This window comes from Lycium ferocissimum, chromosome 11 (genome assembly GCF_029784015.1).
Source record: "Lycium ferocissimum isolate CSIRO_LF1 chromosome 11, AGI_CSIRO_Lferr_CH_V1, whole genome shotgun sequence".
NCBI classification, from domain to species: domain Eukaryota; kingdom Viridiplantae; phylum Streptophyta; class Magnoliopsida; order Solanales; family Solanaceae; genus Lycium; species Lycium ferocissimum.
The window spans coordinates 63911246-63933919 of NC_081352.1; the positions used below are offsets into that span (position 1 = coordinate 63911246).

The 22674-nt window shown below is 33.8% G+C and overlaps 3 long non-coding RNA genes across 4 annotated transcripts; 2 read left to right on the forward strand and 1 right to left on the reverse strand.

Annotated features, from left to right (window-relative positions):
• Positions 1-2013: 2013 nt before the first annotated feature.
• On the forward strand, positions 2014-4735 carry LOC132036835 (uncharacterized). Its single transcript, XR_009409688.1, has 2 exons — positions 2014-2265; positions 4519-4735. It is a non-coding gene; the product is annotated as an uncharacterized LOC132036835 (long non-coding RNA).
• Positions 4736-13953: 9218 nt separating this feature from the next.
• LOC132037896 (uncharacterized) lies at positions 13954-17387 on the forward strand. 2 transcript variants are annotated; one of them, XR_009410086.1, is made up of 4 exons: positions 13954-14136; positions 15523-15664; positions 16752-16852; positions 16970-17387. It is a non-coding gene; the product is annotated as an uncharacterized LOC132037896 (long non-coding RNA). The 2 variants fall into 2 exon arrangements; XR_009410085.1 differs by having other exon boundaries at positions 13954-14118.
• A 2736-nt stretch (positions 17388-20123) lies between these two features.
• On the reverse strand, positions 20124-22194 carry LOC132037897 (uncharacterized). Its single transcript, XR_009410087.1, has 2 exons — positions 22012-22194; positions 20124-21564 (listed from the first exon to the last, which is right to left on the reverse strand). It is a non-coding gene; the product is annotated as an uncharacterized LOC132037897 (long non-coding RNA).
• Between the last annotated feature and the right edge of the window lie 480 nt (positions 22195-22674).

Here is a 22674-nt window from a genome sequence, read left to right on the forward strand (position 1 = left end):
GGTAAACTTAGTACTCTTGAGATCAATTTTAGTTCCACAAGCGACGCGAATATTGAATGACTCAATTGACCTTGTTGCTGTTTTTGGAACTTTTTCACTATGCAGTTGCCACTTCTTTGTACATCTTTCAGCTTCTTCTCCTTCTGCATAGAGAATCAAGTGATTCACATAGTTAAAAAACTAAAGCACTACAAAAGAACCGGATTTAATAAGCCCGGTCAGTAAGAAAATTGAATTATTGAACTTTTTAGGAGAGTTATGGTAGATCAAAGTATTATTAGCATGGACTTTAAAATGCATACAACAAACGTCTTAGTCATATATTAGTCTACAGAGCCATTATTTCTCAAGTCATCATTCTTTGCACCTTCAAGTTGTGTAGAAATCATTATTTGGTTACGTATGTTCTCTGTTACAATTCATTATTATTTTTATTTTTCTATTATGTTCACTTATGCTAATAGACAACTCATTTTCTTTCTCATGAATTCTTATAGGTTATATTATTGCACACTAATTTAATTTTTTTAATGGATAAATCTTGGATTGGAATGCCAAGGAACACACGTAGAGTGTGATTGGTTTGGATCGATTTCGAATTTTGCATTTAACAATGGAGCTATAAGAGATAAAATAAAATGTCCATGTCCTATATGTGGTTCTCGAAAGTGGCAGACCAGAAAAATAGTGTTTAATCATTTGATTGACAAGCCGTTTCCTCAAAATTATGTCACTTGGTTTATGCACGGGGAAACGAATGTATTGCATAATTCTAGAAACAGAGAGGTTGCTCAAGATGAACCACCCATTGAAAATCCTGTAGAATTGTTGATTAATGAAGCATTCGGGGGCTCAAGGCATGAGGATGTTGACATAGGTCCGTCACAAGTGGTGGGAGAAGAAGAAATGTTACATGATATGCCTGCTTCAAATAATAAAGATTTTTTTGAGTTGCTTAGTGATGGACGCCAAGAATTGTATGAAGGGTCGAAGTACTCAAAGTTGGAATTTTTATTAAAGCTTTATCACATAAAGTGTTTGTCTGGGTTAAGCGAAAAGGGAATGACTATGATACTAGATCTACTCAGAGATGCATTTAAATTTGCAAAGATTCCTGATTCTTTTTATGAGGCCAAGAAAACCATCAAGAAGTTGTGTCTTGATTATATCAAGATAGATGCTTGTCCAAATGATTGCATGTTGTACTGGGAAGATGACGTTAATGCAGAAACATGCAAGTATTGTCACGCTTCTAGATGGAAGCCCGAGAAGGAGAGCAATAAAGATCATGCACCTACTACAAGTAAGAAACAAAAGAAGAAAAGGAAGAAGCCTGCAAAAATCTTGCGCTACTTTCCATTAAAACCAAGACTACAAAGATTGTTCATGTGCTCTAAGATTGCGAGCATATGGTGGCATGCGGAGGATGGTAACAAAGATGGAACCATAAGACATCCTAGAGATGGTGAGGCATGGAAGAGGTTTGATACAACTTTTCTGAATTTGCTTCGATCCTCGAAATGTTCGACTAGGCCTAGCTAGTGATGGTTTCAATCCTTTTGGGACAATGAGTACTAATTATAGCATTTGGCACCGTGGTTTTGGTTCCATATAACCTTCCTCCTTGTGCATGAAGCAACCAAATTTCATCCTCTCAATGATCATTCCGGGTCCACGTACGGCGGGGAATAACATAGATGTATACCTACAACCCCTTATTAAGGAGTTAAATGAGTTGTGGAGTGAAGGTGGACACTTTTGATTCATCAAAGGATGAAATGTTTAGAATACGAGCAGCTCTTATGTGGACGATTAGCGATTTTCCACGGACTTGATATCTTATCTGGTTGGAACACACATCTTTGGTCTTGCATGCCCCTCTTGTAATTTTGACACGAACCTTGTCGACTTCGTCATAGTAGAAAGTGGTGTTTTATTGGCCATCGTCGGTTTTTGGGAAGAAATCATAAATTTAGAATGATGAGGCATCGTTTTTAAACAAGTCCAGGAAGGGTGAGGTGCTTGGGATTAGGACCTGTCCCCAGTAAAGTTTTTAAACAAGTAAGACCTCGTTTTGGTGGTACAAGTACTTCAAGCAGTGAAGGTTCGTGTTCGTCCCAATGTCAACAGAACCATAAGCAAATGATGAATGCTCAAGAAAAAATGATGAATGCTTTCAAGGCATATATGATAATGAAAGAAGGGACGATACCAGAACAGTTTACGAGGTTCTTTGCTTCTCCTTCGGTGGTTTCTCCTACAACAGTAAGTAAAGTTCTTCATTTCTTTTTCATTTAATTGGTCTGAAAAGAATTCTGAAATTTTTTGGATTTGATTTCTCTTTGAAAAATGACGAGACTGTTGTTGTTGTTACTGTATGCTGGTTTATTTTGTGTCCGGGAAAATAGTATCGGCATTCAGATGATCCAATTGTAATATGATGTTCCTTTCCTATCCACTGTTGGGATATACCTAAAGCTTCAACTGTGTACAATCCTCAATGCCTAAAGAAATAAATTGAAGCTGGATAAGAAACAAGCAAACAAAGAGTAAAAACAGAGTAGTACATTCTGGTTTGTTGTGTATTAAGATAACAGATAAGTGTTCCTAGTCCTGAGATCACTCACTAGAAGTTAGATGTTAGCAATTTTTTTGACAACTTTGTGTAGACATTTCTTGTAATTATCCAGGGACTAGAAGTGTTTTTTAGGAAGTTCAAAATTTTATTTTTTGGGACTGATTAAAAAGGAAAGAGTGTCGTATAAATTTGGACAGAGGGAGTAGTATTTATATGAAACTGATTGCAGCTAGTGTGTGAGATGAAAAAGAGGTTTAGTTATTTTTTAATGTGATTGATGCTTAATTTTCTACTATGTTTTATTTTCTACTGTATGAGCAGTTGGATAGGAAGTTTAAAACTTTATTTTTTTGGAACTGACTAAAAAGGAAAGAGTGTCGTATAAATTTGGACGGAGGGAGTAGTATATATATGAAACTGATTGTAGCTATTATGTGAGATGAAAAAGAGGTTTAGTTACTTTTGAATGTGATTGATGCTTAATTTTCTACCATGTTTTATTTTCTACTGTATGAGCAGTTGCATTTCCTAATCAAACTTGGACATGATTTGGCCTTTTGTTGTTTGATAGAGTTTTCAGGCTTTACTACACTTACCTCTTGGTAGCCTAGTAGTTAAGATGCAGAAGACTTACCTTCTGGTAGCCTAGTAGTTAAGATGCAGAAGAGTTATACAACAAGGAGGTAAAATAGTTGGATTACTAGTGAACACTAGCTAATTACCACTAAGAATGATGATAAGGTACTTGAAGTGAAGAATGAGGAAGCTAGTATGGTCTCTGTATCCTCAGAGGATTCACCATGACTTGGATATTTATGCTGGCTGTTAACCCTCCGCGTCCCTCCTCCTTTTGAGACCGGCATTGCTATTCACATAGGCACAGTTACTATTTGTCAATAAACAACTCACAATAAAATTAGAAAATCAGCACATGTATCTTGCATATTTGGTTGGATAGGTATGCCAACTATATTTTATGGAGAGTTTTGTGAGACTCAATCAGAAGTGGATGCCAGCAGTAACGAAATTTCTTGCGAGAATGTATGTTTTGCATTTGGATAACAAATTAGTTGCGCGAGAGTCTTTAAACTTGTGGATACTAGAACCGGTCATAAAGATTCTAAGTTTAGGCGGTAAATGATTGCATGGCCACTGTTGATGTTCTCAGTGCATTAGATAATTTGTACTGGCTCTCTGTTGGGCGTAACTTCTCCAGCAATTACTTTTGCTGGTATTTCAATAAAGTTACTTTTTACCCAACCAAAGGGAAAAAAAGAAGATTCTAAATATTTTGGTGGTCTGTGTTGCTATGGTCAACAAACCCCTAGCAACTGGAATACTTACTTTGGGTGGAAATTCCATTTCCACATCTATCTTATGTCTATGTTTAAATTGATATTTTTTTATTCATTTTCTTATGCAGCTTCAATTTTTGTACAATTTTGGTGTTGTAGTATTATTTGATTTGCATTGAGTTCGTTATCTCTATGTTTTGGTTTGCTTCTTTATAGTGCGCTTTATACAAAGCTAGGTTTGGATCTAGTTGTATTTAGAGCTGAAGTTTTAGAACGTGATAAGCTATTTGTTCAATCCTACTCTATTTTTGTGTTTTTATGCACTTTCAAATTATGTACGATTTTGTGTAGCTGTATTATTTTAGTTGCATTGAGTTTGTTATCGCTATTTTTTGGTTTTCTGTGTGGTTAATTGTGCGCTTTGAACAAAGCTAGATGTTCTCCTTAGTTCGAAGTTCGAACTGAGGATCTAGTGAGATTTAGATGAATTAGTGGATTAGAGTTTCTACTTCGAACTAAGGATCTAGTGAGATTTAGATGAATTAGTGGATTAGAGTTTCAGAATTTAATCATATGGATTTTGATCAGCTAATTAAATTTAATTCTAGTAGCTAACACTCTGTTTCTATGTTTTTCATTATGCAGCCAAGTGATGCGGCTAGTGGATCCCTTTCGCCCATGGACGCAAGAAGATCATGCGGTGATAGTAATCCTAGTGACAACCGTTGATTTCATTGTATTGTGTGGTAGGAATGGATGTTAGAATGTTGGAGTGAATGTATTGTGTTTAAATTTAGTTTTTGAGTCTGATGATGCTACTTAAATTTTTAGTTTACCAAACTTATGGTACTTTATGATAACATTTTGTGATTTGACGCTATGTTATCGATATCTCTTAAAGTTGTAAAATATTTTTTTTGCTTTGATTATGATTTACAGCTTAATTAGTGATTTTGTGATCAATAATATATAAATTAAAAAATTCAATGAAATGCAGGGGGTTATGTGACTGCCAGGACCTTTAAATATAAGCTAATTTGGAAAAAAAAAAAAAGTAAAAATTATATTGCGGAGGTTCTAAACCGCCGCAATTCGTAATTAAGAATTATTTCTAAAAGATTAAATTTTAGAATTACGGGGGTCAACTGCCGTAAAATAACCGCCGCTACTTAGTTGTGGCGGTCAACAAAAAACCGCCGCTAATTGATTGCGACAACTGTTATTGTGGGGGTTTTGGGAACCGACACAACAACACATTGCGGGGGTTTCAAACCGCCGCAAACCTTAAAAATAACCCCCGCAATTAGGCCCTTTTTTTGTAGTGAAGCCTAGGGGGGCAGAATCTAGGTTGTTTCCAGAATTCTTGGCAATGAACATCAGCCCCACAAACCACAGAAGTGCCATGGAACCTCTTATCTGAAGGAGAATGTTATGAACCAGGCTGGGCCTGGCTTTCTTCTTCTCCTTTCCCTAAGGCCCCCTTAAAAGGTCTTTCTTAGGTAATGTGGCTTTGGTTCATTTCCAGCCTTCTCCATGATCATATGGAGGTTGTATCTTTCAAGGTTACCTAGCCTAGGACTTAATATAAAAGGGTTCCAAATGCACATGCACCAAATAGACCTATCCATTTATACTAAGTCAAAGCCATTTCTTAGAAAAAAACAGGGCATGTTAAACTAATTCAAGTGATGGCAAGATCAGGTTCAATCAATACAGACTATTCAGGCTCCGTTGGCTTCCCAACCTCATCCTAGATGGGTCTACATTCTTCGTATCAAGTTATGACATAAGTCTCATCCTTGAGAGAAAGGGAATGACCCCTTAGGGGTCGTTTGATATGAGGCAGGGAGTATTATTTACTCCGCCTTGGGCCAGGCCTGGGCGATTGGGACGGGGCTCGGTCCCCTTTTCTAAAAAAAAAAAACAATGGGCCATTGTGTAAGTATACATACATATATATATATATATATATATATATATATATATATATACATGATGTATATTTGTATATACATGGTGTGTATATATATATATATATATATGTATTTTGGGTTGGGGATAAATAATAAAAAATAAAAACCCAATCATTAGCCTATTAAGACTTAATCAATTTTAAAACATGACTTGTTAAAAAATCATTTTGCAGATAATGGTCCTAATAATTTACCAAATTAATTAACCAGATAATTTATCAATTAAACAACTACACAAACACACAGAATCAAGGTTTGAGGGGTAAAATGGTCAATTCTTTTAATTATTTGAATTACCTTGGACAATAAATAGAATAAATCGCCCATTACTCTAATTTTCCTTGATTTAATCAATTAAGTAAATAATTATTCAAAATGGTTTTCGCCCTTGATTAATTCCAAAAACATCCCCTAAATGTCATAAAACCTCAATTAATTTCCACAAAATTTAACATATCCTAAAAATTCTCTTTATCAATTTAAAGGGGTGAAATATTATCCCAAATAATTTTCATAAAAATCATCTAGACTTTTTAGGGTGCACAGCTGATTTTACTTATTGTCCAAGGACTCCAAGTACTTAAAAAAAATTACGGGAGGTCAAAAATTAGGTGTCAACACTGTCTACAACCCTTCATAGTCATTATCGAGGTTAGGTTCCCTACATGGCAAGAAATTTCCCTTTTTCCTCTTGACTCAACCTATTCCACCACATGTGCAATAAATCTGGTGTGTTAATGACCATGTCAAATTGTAAATCTATCGACATCTACAAAATAAGAACAAAGTTAACATCCACCCCCCCCCCCCCCATAAGCAATGGTTCAGCACATAAGTATATTACATGTTTCCATTAAGCACATAAATGAGATGCGGTATTTTTCGGGTCGTAGACCGTCTTTGACACTGGGTAATCTCCTTATCGGGTTTAGATACGTCTCAAATATCCAAACCATTCTAGTTCTCTTTTGGATTTGTTTTAGCTCTACCCTAGACATATGCAAGAGTGGTTTTTTGAAGTGATCTTGGACCCGAGCGGACTACTCGGGGTGAACCGTTGTCGGCTGTTGGGTGACCGCACACCAACTCCGCGTTCAACGTGTTCCAAAGAAGAGGTGTTTCGGGTTTTTTAGTGAAGGCTAGACCACAAGCCCGCGTGTCCCCCTTGAAACCATGCATTTTGCCAGGAGTAGCGGAATTTGTGATATAAATGTATGACAGCATATAAATTGCAAGAAAGTAAACAAATAAGTGAATATTCACAATTAATATCACATTATATTGAAACCCTTATGGTTAGAACCTAGAAAAATCCCGAGCAGAGTCGCCATCTGTTACGGTTCACTTTTACGCGGGTGCATAAAAGCTACTACGAGGTTGTTGGTGCTCTAATTGGATTTTAGTGTTTTAGAGTCGCCACCTAATTTATTAAGAAAAATTAGGAAAACTGGGTAAAAGGGTTTATTCAACAAGAGAAAAAAAAATCTTTTTGTACCAGAGTTCGAGGTAAGTGTTCTGGTGATCCCCTGGGAAGATTTTAAGCACCCTAGTATTAAGGATCCGTAGAATACGGTTGACCTACGAGCTTCAATGTGTGATTTATAGTGATTATTTGCTAAAATGTTTACTTCATTGCTAAACTGTCATGCTAGTCATAAATTCAAAATTTTGGCAGAAAAAAGTCCCCTCCAAAGAAGGGGTTTTGGTTTCAAAAAATTCGTATAAGTGTTCAACCAACTTTATTGCCGGACCAAGACACACTTAGGATTTCTCCCAAGTAGAGTCACTACTATTTTGGTCCTGATAAGATGAGTTTAGTAGGTTTTATCATATATAAGAAAATATGGAGTATATCTCCTTTTTTATAAGTATATATATATATAGGAATTTGAAGGTTTTTACTAAACCCATTTTATTCAATTGAAGCTCAATAAGTCAACTTGTATTCCTACCAAAGCCATCTTATCTCAAAGTGGTCCAAGTATAATTCCTCTTATTTTTGTCCCTCAAGTTTTGGGCTTTAGGCCCAAGAAATATTCCAAGTTCTTTTTGAACAAAATAAAGTCCAACTTTAGTTTTATATAAAGAAAGGGTTCATTTAAGTTGAAGGTAAATCTGAACTTTCTCCAAGTTTGCACAAAATAGTCTAAGTTACAAGATATATCCAGTTATTCAAGCCCAGAATTCTGTCCAAATTTAAAGGAAAATAGTCTGTTTGGTTTTTAAGAAAAAAAAAAGGCTTTACACGGGCTTAGGCCCAAAATTAAATTTATATTTTCTCTTGTCCGTTTTATTTCCAGTTTTCTCTAAAGGGGCGGCAGGCCCAAAAGATTTATTTCAATATTTTCTAGAGAAAATTTCACTTAAAGACTGTTTAAATTATGCAAACAATTTGTACCTAGACCGTTTTGTAGTAAATTCAGGTATACCGGTTTCATGCTTGTGTTAAAGATTAAGTGAGTTTGAAAATTATTTTCTTTGGGGCGTCTTCCTAAATATACTACATGTTTTTTTTCTTAGTTCTAACTCCTATAGGGTTCCAATATACCATTCAGCTGTTTATACAATATATATACATACTATGATAGACATAAATGAAAAGGAAGAAGAGAATGAGATTTTGACTGGTGGACCTACCCAAGCCCACTAGTGACCATTTTCACCCATGGTTGTGTTATGACCCTAATTACCGATCGTGCGGGCACCTACCTTATTATCACTAGTAGGCGAACCCTTACCCGTTAACCCATTAATCATTAGCCAATTTCAACTTCTTTAATCATTAATTAACAATCAATAGATAAGTGAATGAATAAATAAATAAAAAGAAGTCATAATTAATAGATAATATAAGTGCGGAAGTCTAACTATTACACCTCCAAAATCTGTAAGTCATCGTAAAAAGACTCTAACCAACAATGTCTAAAGAATGAAGTATATCTCAAATATAATAACAAATAATGTCTGGAATGGAAGTAGACATCTAGAAAGAGAGATCTTCAGGTGGCATGGCATGGATAGAAGCTCACCTTCGGATCCGATCAAGCTAACTAGCTCAAGCTAGAAATGTGGTCTGTATGGAATCTCTGGAACACAATCTGCACTCAAAAAGAGTGTAGCAAAGTAGTATCAGTACAAACACTATGTACTGGTAAGCATCATAGGCCGACTAAGATTAGTTCACGCATATAAGTATAAAATCAACAGAATAAACAGATAAGCACCTAATACTCAAGTCCAAGTCACAGAACATCCCATAACTGAGTCTCAGCCTAAGATGAAGCTTCTAAACCACAAGTCTGTCAAGTCTCAATAATCTCACCTCATAATCACAAATCCAAGTTCGGACCCTAGGAAGAATCACTAACCCACAATTTCACTCAACCAATGGTCATATCTATATCAGAATAGCCATTCAACAAATCATACCAAAATCAGACCTAAACGAGCATATATTAATGAAGAATAGAATGTAATGATGTGCAATGCAAAATATGATGAAGTGCATGCAATGCACTGGCCAAGTACCTCACTCCTCAGTTACTCATCACTCTTGTACACATATGCTTTGCTCAATAGCCATGACTTGCAGGGGACCCAGGTGTCCATGTACCCCTTGCGGCGTGCAACCCGATCCACTCGTTTCGGAATCACTCCTCGGACCCGAGCCACACTTAAGGCCACATCGTCACCCCTGTCAAATGTGCTTTTTTCATATATAGGTCACATCCTGACCCCCTCAATGATCACTGTCACATCACTCTCAATGATCAATTTATCAAGTACCATGTATCAAATAGTATCACAAGTTCAACAAGAATATTATATTAACTTCTTCACTAATTTCACATCACAATGTATGTCTCAACGTATTCCAGTTCATTAGTATGTATGGACTATGAACAATAGCAATATCAATGTCAAACTCAAGGCATCATGCCACAAGTCTTTCATGAATCGTTTTCGAACCATTTCCATCATGTATGAGTGTATGAGTGTCACTAAAAAAAAAACAGCGAATAGCGACGGATTCTAGCGATGAAATGATTTCCGTCGCTAAATAAACCGAATTAGCTTATGAAACTACAATTTTGTCGCCAAAAAAGGCAAAAACAAAATAGCATCATAGCGACGGATTAACGACGGGATAACAGATCCATTGCTAAATATTAGCGCTAAATTTACGCGCCATAAAGTTAGCTACGGAATTAGGGACAAAATACGTGCTACAAAAATAATTATACATTAGCGACAGAACTAGCGACAAACAATCCGTCTCTGGAGTTATTTTACTACTATATAGAAACATCAGTTTCTATACAGTGGATCGTCGTCGTTCCAAATTAAAAAAAAAAAAAAAAAAAAAAAGGTAGGCCCCATACTAAACACCAAGCAATTAAAAAAAAAAAAGTGGACCCCATATTATTGCTTTTCTTCAAAAGGTTAAGTAGCCAAACCATACAATTTTCTTTCTTTTTTTATATTAGCCTGAGATCTAAACTAGATATTGAACTGTTGTATTTGCTATTTCGCCATGTCATTTATTTGTTATGTTTACTAAAATAAATATATTTCGCCATGTCATTTATTTGTTATGTTTACTAAAAATAAATATACTTAAAATATTTATATTTTAAAATAAGATAGAATTTAATTACTTTTTTTATATTTTAAAATAAAATAGAATTTAATTACTTTTTCATTTTTATTCTTACTCTAATAAATGTGAAAAGAGATTAATGTCGTAAAAGAAAAAATAATATCAAATGGAGATCAAATAATGAATAAGGTAAATTAGTCAAATTATAATTCTAATTGACGTTTCCTTAAAAAATCATGTCTTTTAAAAAGTATTAATAAATTTTTGCAAACTTTGTATTCGTAGCAAACACTAATATAATAAAGTTTTGGATACGGATCACAAACTACAATGTTATATTAATCGTGTTTTGAACATAGTATATATATATATATATATATATATATATATATATATATATATATATATATATATATATATATATATATATATAAAGGTACAAACTAATAATGTCAAAAAAAAAAAGTGCACCCTATATTAAAAGATCAAACAATATTCATGTAATTTTCAAAGTATCCCATTAAGTCAATAGTGATGGATTCATTGTCATACATGCATATCAACCCATTAGTAGGAGCAAATGAAATTATTATGCAGACAAAAAACATGGATCACCATATTGTTGTTTTTCTTCAAAGGTTAAGTAGCCAAACCATACAATTTTCTTTCTTTTTTTATATTAGCCTTGAGATCTAATCTAGATATTAATCATTGTGTTTACTATTCCGCCATGTCATTTATTTTTTATGTTTACTAAAATAAATATACTTAAAATATTTATATTTTAAAATAAGATAGAATTTAATTATTTTTCATTTTTATTCTTACTCTAATAAATGTGAAAAGAGATTAATGTCGTAAAAAAAAATCAAATGGAGATCAAATAATGAATAAGGTAAATTAGTCAAATTATAATTCGAATTGACGTTTCCTTAAAAAATCATGCAAAAGACAACATGACAAGTAAAATGAGCTAAACCGAGAATATTTACTAAAAATTAAAAAATAGTATTTCTTCCTTTAAATAGAAAATCAATTTCTACTTTATTTCGTTTTAAACATGTAAAATTAATTTAATAATTTGAATTAGAATTATCCAAATCAAAATTTGATAAAAAATAATAAGTATTTTACACCTTTAAATTAATCGAATTAAAATTGAAAGCATCAACTGATGCTTAAATATTGCTATTGTTTTATCTCAAAGAGAGGAAAATAGTATCCTTTTAAACAAGTCTTCTCTTTAAAAAAAAAAGTATTAATAAATTTTTGCCGACTTTGTATTCGTAGTAAACACTAATATAATAAAGTTTTAGATACGGAGCATAAACTAGAATGTTATATTAATCGGGTTTATCAAATTTCTACTTTGTTTCGTTTTAAACATGTAAAAATAATTTAACAATTTGAATTAGAATTATCCAAATCAAAATTTGATAAAAAATAATAAGTATTTTACACCTTTAAATTAATCGAATTAAAATTGAAAGTATCGACTGATGCTTAAATATTGCTATTGTTTTATCTCAAAGAGAGGAAAATAGTTTCCTTTTAAACAAGTCTTCTCTTTTAAAAAGTATTAATAAATTTTTGCAGACTTTGTATTCGTAGCAAACACTAATATAATAAAGTTTTAGATACGGAGCACAAACTACAATGTTGTATTAATCGTGTTTTGAACATAGTATATATATATATACACACATATGCATAAAAATAGTGCAAACTAATAATGTCAAAAAAAAAAGTGCACCCCATATTAAAAAATCAAACATTATTCGTGTATTTTCTAAAGTATCCCATTAAGTCAATAATGATGGATTCGTTTGCCACATGCGTATCAACCCATTAGTGGGAGCAAATGAAATTATTGTACAACAAAAAACATGGATCCCATATTATTGCTTTTCTTCAAAACGTTAAGTAGCCAAACCATACAATTTCTTTCTTTTTTTATATTAGCCTGAGATCTAAACTAGATATTGAACTCCAGTATTTGCTATTCCGCCATGTCATTTATTTGTTACGTTTATTAAAATAAATATACTTGAAATATTTATATTTTAAAATAAGATAGAATTTAATTACTTTTTCATTTTTATTCTTACTGCGATAAATGTGAAAAGATATTAATGTCGTAAAAGAAAAAATAATATCAAATAAAGATCAAATGATGAATAAGGTAAATTAGTCAAATTATAATTTTAATTGACGTTTCCTTAAAAAACCATGCAAAAGACAACATGACAAGTAAAATGAGCTAAACCGAAAATATTTACCAAAAATAAAAAAATAGTATTTCTTCGGTTAAATTGAAAATCAAATTTCTACTTTATTTCGTTTTAAACATGTAAAATTAATTTAATAATTTGAATTAGAATTATCCAAATCAAAATTTGATAAAAAATAATAAGTATTTTACACCTTTAAATTAATCGAATTAAAATTTAAAGTATCAACGATGCTTAAATATTGTTATTGTTTTATCTCAAAAAAAGAAAATAGTTTTTTAAACAAGTTTTTTTTAAAAAATATTAATAAATTTTTGCCGACTTTGTATTCATAAAGCAAAAACACTAATATAATAAAGTTTTAGATACGGAGCACAAGCTAAAATGTTATATTAATCGTGTTTTGAGCATAATATATATATATATATATATATATATATATATATATATATATATGTGTGTGTGTGTGTGTGTGTGTATATATATACGCGCGCGCGCGCGCAAAAACATAAACTTATGTATGTTTATTAGCAATATATATATATATATATATATATATATATATATATATATATATATTTACGTATCTAAACACAACTGCATACACATAGATATACTATAATCTAAAGTGTTTGACCCGTATGCAGTACGGGCATACGCCATCTAGTTATTTATCAAAATGTTGTGAGCTTTGCTGCTACGGAAAAATTCGTCGTTATATTTTAAAGGGAATAAAATCATATTTAATTTAGCGACATAATTAGTTCGGTCGCCAATTCTGTCGGTAGGTATTATTTAGGCCAAACCCATCGACAAACACCTGTGATCGTTCACTTTTTCAACTTTCGAAAGCCTTTTAAGTGACCTTTATTCCATTTACACACCTCTGAAATGCGTAATTCTATTCCACAGATACTTTTGCAGTTATCTGAGCAAAACCAACACTAGTCGTCTCCTACGTGGATTAAGTGGCCAATTAAATTGTGATAGCTCATTTAAATTGTGCCAACTCAATTAAATTGTCTTAACTCATTTTAATTGTAAATTCACTAATTTGTAAATTAGTGAGTTTTGACCATTAAAAATTAGGGCTTTTGAAATTGCCGATTGGATGTGCAATGAATGAAACGCCCCTTTGGTGTTGATTTTGTCCGATAACTGTCAAGCAAAAGTGTTTTAAGTGGAATAGGAATGGCCCGCACAAGTGTGTAAATGGAATAAAGGATCCACTTTAGGTCTTCAGTGAAAGACCACGTCGATGGATTTGGCCTATTATTTAAGTTATTCCAATGAGATATTATTTGGTAATGTCGGCACTCAGATTTGGATGAAAACTATCGACCATCGATGGTGGTTCCTAGGGCAGAAATCTAGCGGCAGAAATAGGTCGTTCGTGGCGCCTCTCCAATGAACACTCATTGATATCCGACAGTTCGCCGGGGTAATCTTTCTATTTAGGGTAAAGTAAATCTCTTTGTTGAGCATTTTTTGTTTCTTCACTGTGTGGATTCGACTTTTGACTAATTTTTGGTTGTCTCTTTACATTCTTCAAGTTTTTTTTGGTGGGAGTGACAGATTGGACTTTGAAGTTTATTGTTTTGCTAGCCATCTGTATACCTTCTTCAAGATTTCCTTAATAGATTCGAAATTTTTACTTGCTCGTTCTCGACTAATTTAGTTCTTTTCAGAAAATCCTAGCATCGAGTTTTCTAGGTCATGTTTGAGTTTGTTTAAGGTAATAGGTGTTTCATGATTTCTGGGTTTTGGGTATTGTGTGCTGAGGCTATAGTTTGCTGTGATTTCAGTTGATATTCTTAAAGAAAGATGTAATTTTCAGTATTCATTGGGTAATTGGGGTTTGATTATTTCAAGGGTTTGGGCGTTTGTGTGCTGTGGCTGCTGGTTTGCTGGGATTTTCAATTGAAATCCTTATAAGACATTGAATTTGAGCTATTTTTCTCTTGTTAGATTTTTCTTGGTTTTGAGTATTCGTGCCTCTTTGTTAGCTGTGATTTTCAATTGAACTAAACAAAAGAAATTTACACAAGTCAAACAAGGTATTAAAATGAATGAATAGTTATTAGAAAGAAGTATGTGAAGCGGAATATAAGCTGAGTAGTCACCTTTGTTGATTGAATGTTTGTAATCCAAACTATTTGGTCTCTGTATGTGCTTTTGGTTCTTATTTCTGTATTACTTGTGACAATGTCATCTCAATTGTTGCAAATTGCCTATTGTAGTTTGATGTATAGCTGATTCATTTGACGTTCCACTAGTAAACCTCATTTTAATAACAAGAGAAAGTCCAAATACATTCTCTGTTTCTCCCTACGTCATTGTGTTGGGGGTGAAAATGAATACAAAGCTATGGCTTTGGGTGCCTTCTGTAGATTGAAATAATATACAGTAATTAGGTTAACCCAGGATCCGAGATTTTTATATTGTGCTTATCTTTGCTCACTAGCTGCATGGATTGGCTCAACATATCCGACTTCACTTACACTCCTAATAGTGTGAGGAAAGTTAAAAGACTCTATTGCTTTTGAAGATTAAATCAGTTGAATAAAGCTAAAGCTAAGGAGCAAGTTTGTTGCAGGGGAACCAGTCTCATGTTAGTAAATTTGTTGTTCTGGAAAGCAAGAATCCCATAAGTCAAACAGGGTTAACCGTAGAGTATTTTGCTTGCAAGTTTATGTTCTAATTTGATTGTGGATCAAATACTTAGAAAAATGTTTGTTTTATTGATAGGATGATAGATGATTCATGCTATTGGGACTGCTTGTCCTCCATAAAATATGTAATCAGTTTTTTATTTCTTTGTTTAACTTCTTTTTGGCTTTTTCAGCCACCGAAGATGTTAGTCATCTGCTAGTCACCGTGCAGAAAGATAGACTGCATGGTGGACTTCTTCCTTCTGACGAGTCATCTCATATCATAAAGAACTATCAGGCTCTTCATAAGCAATGTGGACCTCATAATTATTTTGTGTAAGCCTACCCTTGATTGAAGAGCATTTTTCTTTCAGTTAAATTTGAGTAAGAGGGTGTTTGGATTGGCTTTTAAACGTAGCTTATAAGCTAAAAGCTAAAAGCCATAAGTTGGGATACCCAACTTTTGGGTTTTAGCTTATTTTTGTATTTTTTTTTTTTGCCTAAAGGTAAGTGCTTAAAACACTTTTATCTTACCCAAACACTACAAAAGTACTTAAAAGCTAGTTTGGCAGAAAAAACACTTAAATTAAGTCAATCCAAACACCCTCTAAGAGCTGAAAGTTGTGACTTGAATTTGAAAGCTTAAAATAAATAGGGTGCAGTTTTTTAATAGAAATGTCGTGAGACCTTCCTTAAGCTCGATAATTGATGTTTTGGTTGGAATAGCTTTCATAAATGATCTTGTTTGGTTAGAAAACGTCTCTTGATAATTATTTACTCTGAAAAATAGTGCCATTTTCTGCTCTTTTCTCTATTATTCTATCTTTGTGTGTTGTGGGGGGCTCTTCTGTTGCAGTTCTCCACGAATATAATACTAGGTACTATCGATCTCGTGAAAATATTTTTATGCATCTCTTTCTCTGTGTCGTTACTTTTTATTTTACTTACAAAAAATGGTATTTTTGTCTTTAGAAAGAATATCCTTGAACCTATAGAGAGTAGTGCCATTAGGAGATTAATGAAAATTGGTATTGATTGACGAGGACGTCTTAGAACTTGAGAACTTAGTATATTTCTTTAACCGTATGCTTCACAACAATCTGATGCTTTTCTAAGAGCTACATTTTCTTTTTGATGCTACTTCTGAAGTATGTGTTTGGCGGGGGGTGTTGGCAGCAGCAAAGAATAATAGAAAATATCATTCTTTTCTGAATTGGTTGTCAAGGTTGAGTAATCTACTGTTAAGTAAACAAAATAATATAAAGACAGAGTAAGCTTGGCACATATTTGCTGTAGACTAGTGAAATAAATGGTCAAAAAAGGAGATAGCTGCATCTCCTTTTAGTTTATCTAGCTTTTGCCTAACTGCTGGAATCATTCATTTCTTGCTATAGAGGTATCTCTGATATTTTTTTTGGTATAGGCTTTTGAAAAGGGTCTAGATCCAACACCAAATGAGATACATTTTGCACGTCCATACACAAGTCAAAATCTTTTGTTGATGAGCATGCCCGAATTGTCCATGTAAGTCCAAACTTTTGTAACTTTATTGACATTATATTTGACATTCATGTCTCTTTTTATTTGCTAAAATTGAATGGTTGGTATTCTTGATTGCTTTAATTTCACTACTTTTTACAGGAAATTTGGACGAGTTAGTGATGCAATTGATTCCTACACTGACTGATCACATGCTTCATGTATTTATTAAGCGGGCACGTGGACTGATTTCTTCACCGTCACATTAGCCAAATACTCCTATCAACAACCCATCAGTTGTGACACTTATGGTGCATGCTACTACTATAGCTAACATCGACGAGATTGATCTTTTAGTTTCAGATGATGACTGTAGTACTTACCCGCCCATTAGTTGTTTATGGTTTTTTTTTTTTTTTTTTTTTTTTTTGGGAAGGACAAAATTATGTAGTAACAATACTTGATGGGTTCTTTTCAGTAGTTGATAGATGTTTGGTGTTGTGAATGTTTTGGACTTAATTATACATTTTGGATTTTGCTATCTGTTTTGAACCTTTTATAAATATTATTTTATTTTTAAGGGTCTTTAATAATTTACATTTAATATGTTTCAACAGGGAGTATTTAAAATAAATTAAAAAAAATTCTTGTGACAGATTTTGGTCATTGCTAAAGAAAAAATGTTGGCGACGGATTACGACAAACAATTTTTTGGCCCCAAAAGCAGGGCATAAACGACTCATAATATGTTGCGACAAATTAGCGATCATAATTTCCGTCGCTAATTTATTAACACAGCGGAATGAATTGTGAAATTAGCAATAGACTATAAAAATAGCGACGGAATATTCCGTCGCTAGCATTTTGCTACGGATCTCATGCGTCGCTGGGACGTCGCTAATCTTGCTACGGAATCCATTTTTCCGTTGTTAAGAGGTTAGCTACGAACAAAATAGTAACGGTCAATATTCCGTCGCAAATCCGTTGCAAATCCTATTTAGCGACGGATATATGCTGATTAGCGACGGATTTCGTCCGTCGCTAAACGCTATTTTTTTAGTAGTATAAACATGATAAATAAATCAATGCAAATAAACTAACGATGAAGGTACAAGTCACAAAGCCACAAGTCATATCAAGACATAGATCAACTCAACCATAAAATGAATCATACAAATCGTCTCAACCAACATAAGAGTCTATGTTCCTTTTTACTTCCACATATAGCGAGTACGTCTCACAACTAGGCCTTGTATCACCAAGATGCTCCATTTTCTCATATGTCATCATCAACACCAAGTCATAATTCAACATTTAATATGCGTATGAATGAGAATGTATGCCATGCACGATATCATTATCAACAGTAAATCATAATCAAGATTTCACTTGTGTACTATCATAAGTCTATATCACGATTTAGTTCTAAACTCATTATCCTTACTTTCTCCGAAGATATGTGTCACAATAAGAGAGAGTTGACTACAACACGTATCACAATAACAGGAATCAAGGTAACGTACCTAATCATACTAACAGGGCAACAAGCCACAATCAACATCACGAATATACATTATCTCCTTTCTTCCCATATCACCACAAGTACACCTCCTATTCAATCTATAAAGTAATGGCGATAAACTCGCATAATCAAAAGTCATACCAACCTAGATAATATCCAACCAAACACCATGTCTGAAGACCTAATCATGCTTTGTCCCATCAATTCTACACAATATATACATTTCGCTAATCAAAGTTTAACTAAAGTAAACCGTAACCTACCAGGAGTGCCTAGCAACAGTCTCGAATCATCAAACCTTAGCCTTTCCTTCCTCTTTGGACAACCTCAAAATGATTAACGTCTATCAAATATGAATTTTATGTCAGAATATGAATCTAAGGATACCCATATTGCCATAGTTTTACCCAAAATCCAAAAATGGACCCAAAATAGCCAAACCCGAGCCACAAGGGCAAAACTATAATTTTATAGAAAATTCAGATACAATATAGTTAAAATAGTACTCTACGAGTCTAAACGAGTCCAACGATACCCATATTGCTATATTTTTAGAAAAATACCTAAAATACCCCTACAATGTGAATCCGGGTTCATGAGGGTAAAACGGGAAACTTAGTGCACAATTATGTTACCCATCATCTAGTTAACCTTCAATCTTAATTTCATGAAATTCCATTCATCACAAGATATCCAAATTCATCTTTTCTATTTTTAGCCCTATGATTCTTAACCCATTAGTTCTTCACAATTAGTGTGTAGGATGACTATGAGATGATGATAATCGACAATAAATAATGAATACTAGGTTAGAATCTTACCCCACAGTGCTTGTGAATGCTTTTTCATTGCTATCTCCCCAACCTTCAACTATTGAAGGTCTCATCAATTCTTGGGTTCTAATCTTCCACCCACCATTAATGGAGCTTAAGCTTGTCATGGGATTTGAAGAAGGGAAGATAATGAATCACGTAAGGGTTTGCACTTACCTTTAAGAAAGAACTCCACCCTAGCCTTAGGAAAATAGCTCCTCACTTTCTAGGGAAGTGTTTTTGGGTTTATGAGGGGAAAGACTTGAAAATAGCACTTAAAAACGGACATTCTGCATAAAAACGGACATTCTGCCCCAGATTTTTGCTGCAGCGGGTGTACCCTTCGCTATAGCGGGTGCCCAAAATTTTGAAATGTTCAAAACTTCGTTTTAGCCCCCGAAACTCATCCGGAACTTCTCGAACACAAACCATATATGCATTTTGATTGTAAACCACGTTACGGACTCAACCGTGACCTCGAAATTCCCAAAAGAGATCATTTTAACCCGGTGTTGACCAACTCAACCCCAACACTATGAAACTAAGCATTCATTTGAGACTCAAAACATCCCTGAACGCCTTGGGACCCAAACCAATGACCTCACTAAGTCATAGGTCGTACTAACGGGACTCGGGGTCAACAAGGTTAAATGGGTCAAAATACTATAACGATGAAATGGATCGTTACAGCTTGGGCCTTCAATATATTAGCTTCCCTTATTATTTTTTTTACGGACTCGATCAATGAATAGGTGTTGGGCTTTCTGCCCAACAAGTTTGGTGGATAGGAATGGCCCAAGTGGCCCGCAACATTTCACATGCAAACACAAAAAGGGGCAAAAGGAATTTATGGTTTGAAAGTATTTAAAACCTCTTATGGAATTAACAAGAATTTTAAAACCAAGTGAATATTTGAAACAAACATATATGCACAGATACATGTATACAGTGTATATAGTCCTAACAAGTTTAAAAAAAAAAAAACAATGGGTACAACTCTTCCAAGCCCAAAGGGAACAAGTGTGGCTAGGCCCAAATAATCAAGAACTGAGATCAGATTATAACAATTCAAAGCAGACCCAACAGAGTAAACACTAAAAAGGGCAGATTTGACCCAAACACTTTATCTACAATGCATAGCAAAACAGGTTCCAAAATTTTCTCATGCGGTATACAAAATATACTTCTTGTATACACCATGATGCATACGAGTCATGTATAATATTTATACATTCAGTACATAGCACGTATACGAGCAACAATACAATGGAAAAAAGAGGGGGGATTCTTCATGGTAATTAACTCAGCCAGGGCAGAACCTAATAATTTCAAACAAGTAACACACTCCTTTTGTTGAAAAGAAAAAAGCCCAGAATTCATAACACTTTTGAAATGAGATTTTTAACTTTAAAGATCACTTCAAATCCTACTTTATTTGCTCAAGTGTAGACAGACTTTGGCTATGTACAAACTAGGTGTAAGTATTTCAACAATAGGTTTTCAAAGACTCAAAACATTTAAGTAAGAGGGGCATGGACACTTTTAATAGACCACAAGTGAAGGTAACCAAGAACGTCAACACCAGCACTTAACAAAGGAAAACGAAGTATCAATTTGTTCTTAGACAGACCAGATTCCAAGGGGAAATAATGCACTGCCGGTTCATATAATGTAATCAGGGTATTTATCCATTCTTAAAGGGGAAAGACACCAGCTAAATAACTAAGACACCAGCTAAATAACTCACGATTAATAAGCTACAGGTTTGAAACATGTAAGGCATCTTTCAAGCAAAAGTCCAGACTCAAACTAGTGAACATGTTACTAACCCACAAACCATACTCAATCAGTCACAACCTATAGTTTATCAAACTTGAATGGAACAAACATGGATAGGCAACCAGTTAAGTACAAGCATGCTTAACAGTTTAAGCAACTAGTCCTAAAACAGTTTAAGCAATTAGACATGACCAACAAGTTATGAATTAACTAATCTTAGAACAGGTGAGTATTTATGCATGATCAACAGATTACTAATCGACTAATCTAAAAAACAAGCAAGTATTTAGACATGATCAACAAAAACTATGAACTCTTAATCCTAGCTAAGTACATAGATAGGATTAATAAAATTATAGACATCAAATCCTAGTTAAGCATATAGACAGGGTTAATAAACTACTAATCTAGACTAGAAATAATGTAAATCTAACATAAGCAAACATGATTAATAACCACAGAAATAAAGCAAATCTAAGCTAAGATTAACTAAGCCTAACTACACAAAAACAGAAACTAAATAAATTCACATAAGGCAGTTTAAAGCAATAAAAATTAACTAAAAGAAAATAGGTTACCTTTTTTGAGCGCAGCCTTGATTGAGATTGAACCTTTGGAGACCCCTTCGCTCCTCAACCTCACAACTTAGCCACACAACAAAAGAAAAAGTATTTAAAATTTTAACTTAACCCAAATTTCAAAGTTTCAAAGCAAATTTTGCCAAAACTTAAGAGAAATTGAGTTTTTGGTGAATATGTGTAATATTCGATCTCCAGCTCTCCTAGAAATGTGAATTGGGGGTTCTATACTTAGACCCCTAATTTTCCCAAACCCTAGATTGGAACAGATGTGGGACAAAGCCAATTTCTCAAAATTGTTTGTCTTAGAACCAATTGACGGTTGAGATTGAAAACAAATAAGCAATGAAAGGCCAGATTCGACCCCAAAAGATCGATCCATTTGGTTCATCTCGAACCAATAGCAATCGTGGATTTCAAACGCAATATAACAAAATCCATTAAGGATTTTCAGACATACAACCGTTATAAAGCAAAAAAAAAAAAAAAACAAAGGAATGGGGATTATTTTACCTTGTTTGGTTGTGCTATGGTGGAGAAAGGGTAACGCAATTAATGCTTTACCCCATTTGATTGAGCATCCGCTGCGTAAAGCAAAGGCGAATTCAACCTTTGCCATTTTTAGGCCGATGACGAGGAGAGAGGTGAGGAGGTTGGGGGCGGCTAGGGTTTTCAAGGGGAAAGGAGAGGAAAGGGGTGTGTTTGGTTGAAGAGTGAGAGAAATGGGGGGTATTACCCCCTTTATCGCGGAGTTGGGCCGGGTTAGGTCCTTATTGGACCGGACATAAAAAAAAATGAAATAGGCAGCCCAAGTGCTTATGCCCCATATACATGATATACGCGGATATACGCGTATATTCGTGTACATTCATGTGTATAGAAGCGGCAAATATACATCTTTACTAAAACAGCCAAAATCAGAAATGCTTTGTCAAATGATGATTTCAATTATAACCAAAATTAACTAATTAATTGATTAATTTAACTTAAAGGAAGTGGCTAATATTGTAATGAGGAGTTTGCAAAATTAGCCTTAATCAAGCAAAGCCATGGAATTGGCTATCCGTTGATTACTTCAATTATAGCCTCAATTAAGTACATAGTAAACAATTTTCAAATAAATCCAAAGTTAAGAATTGAGAGATAAAAATGATTAATTTATTTAATTAATCAGAT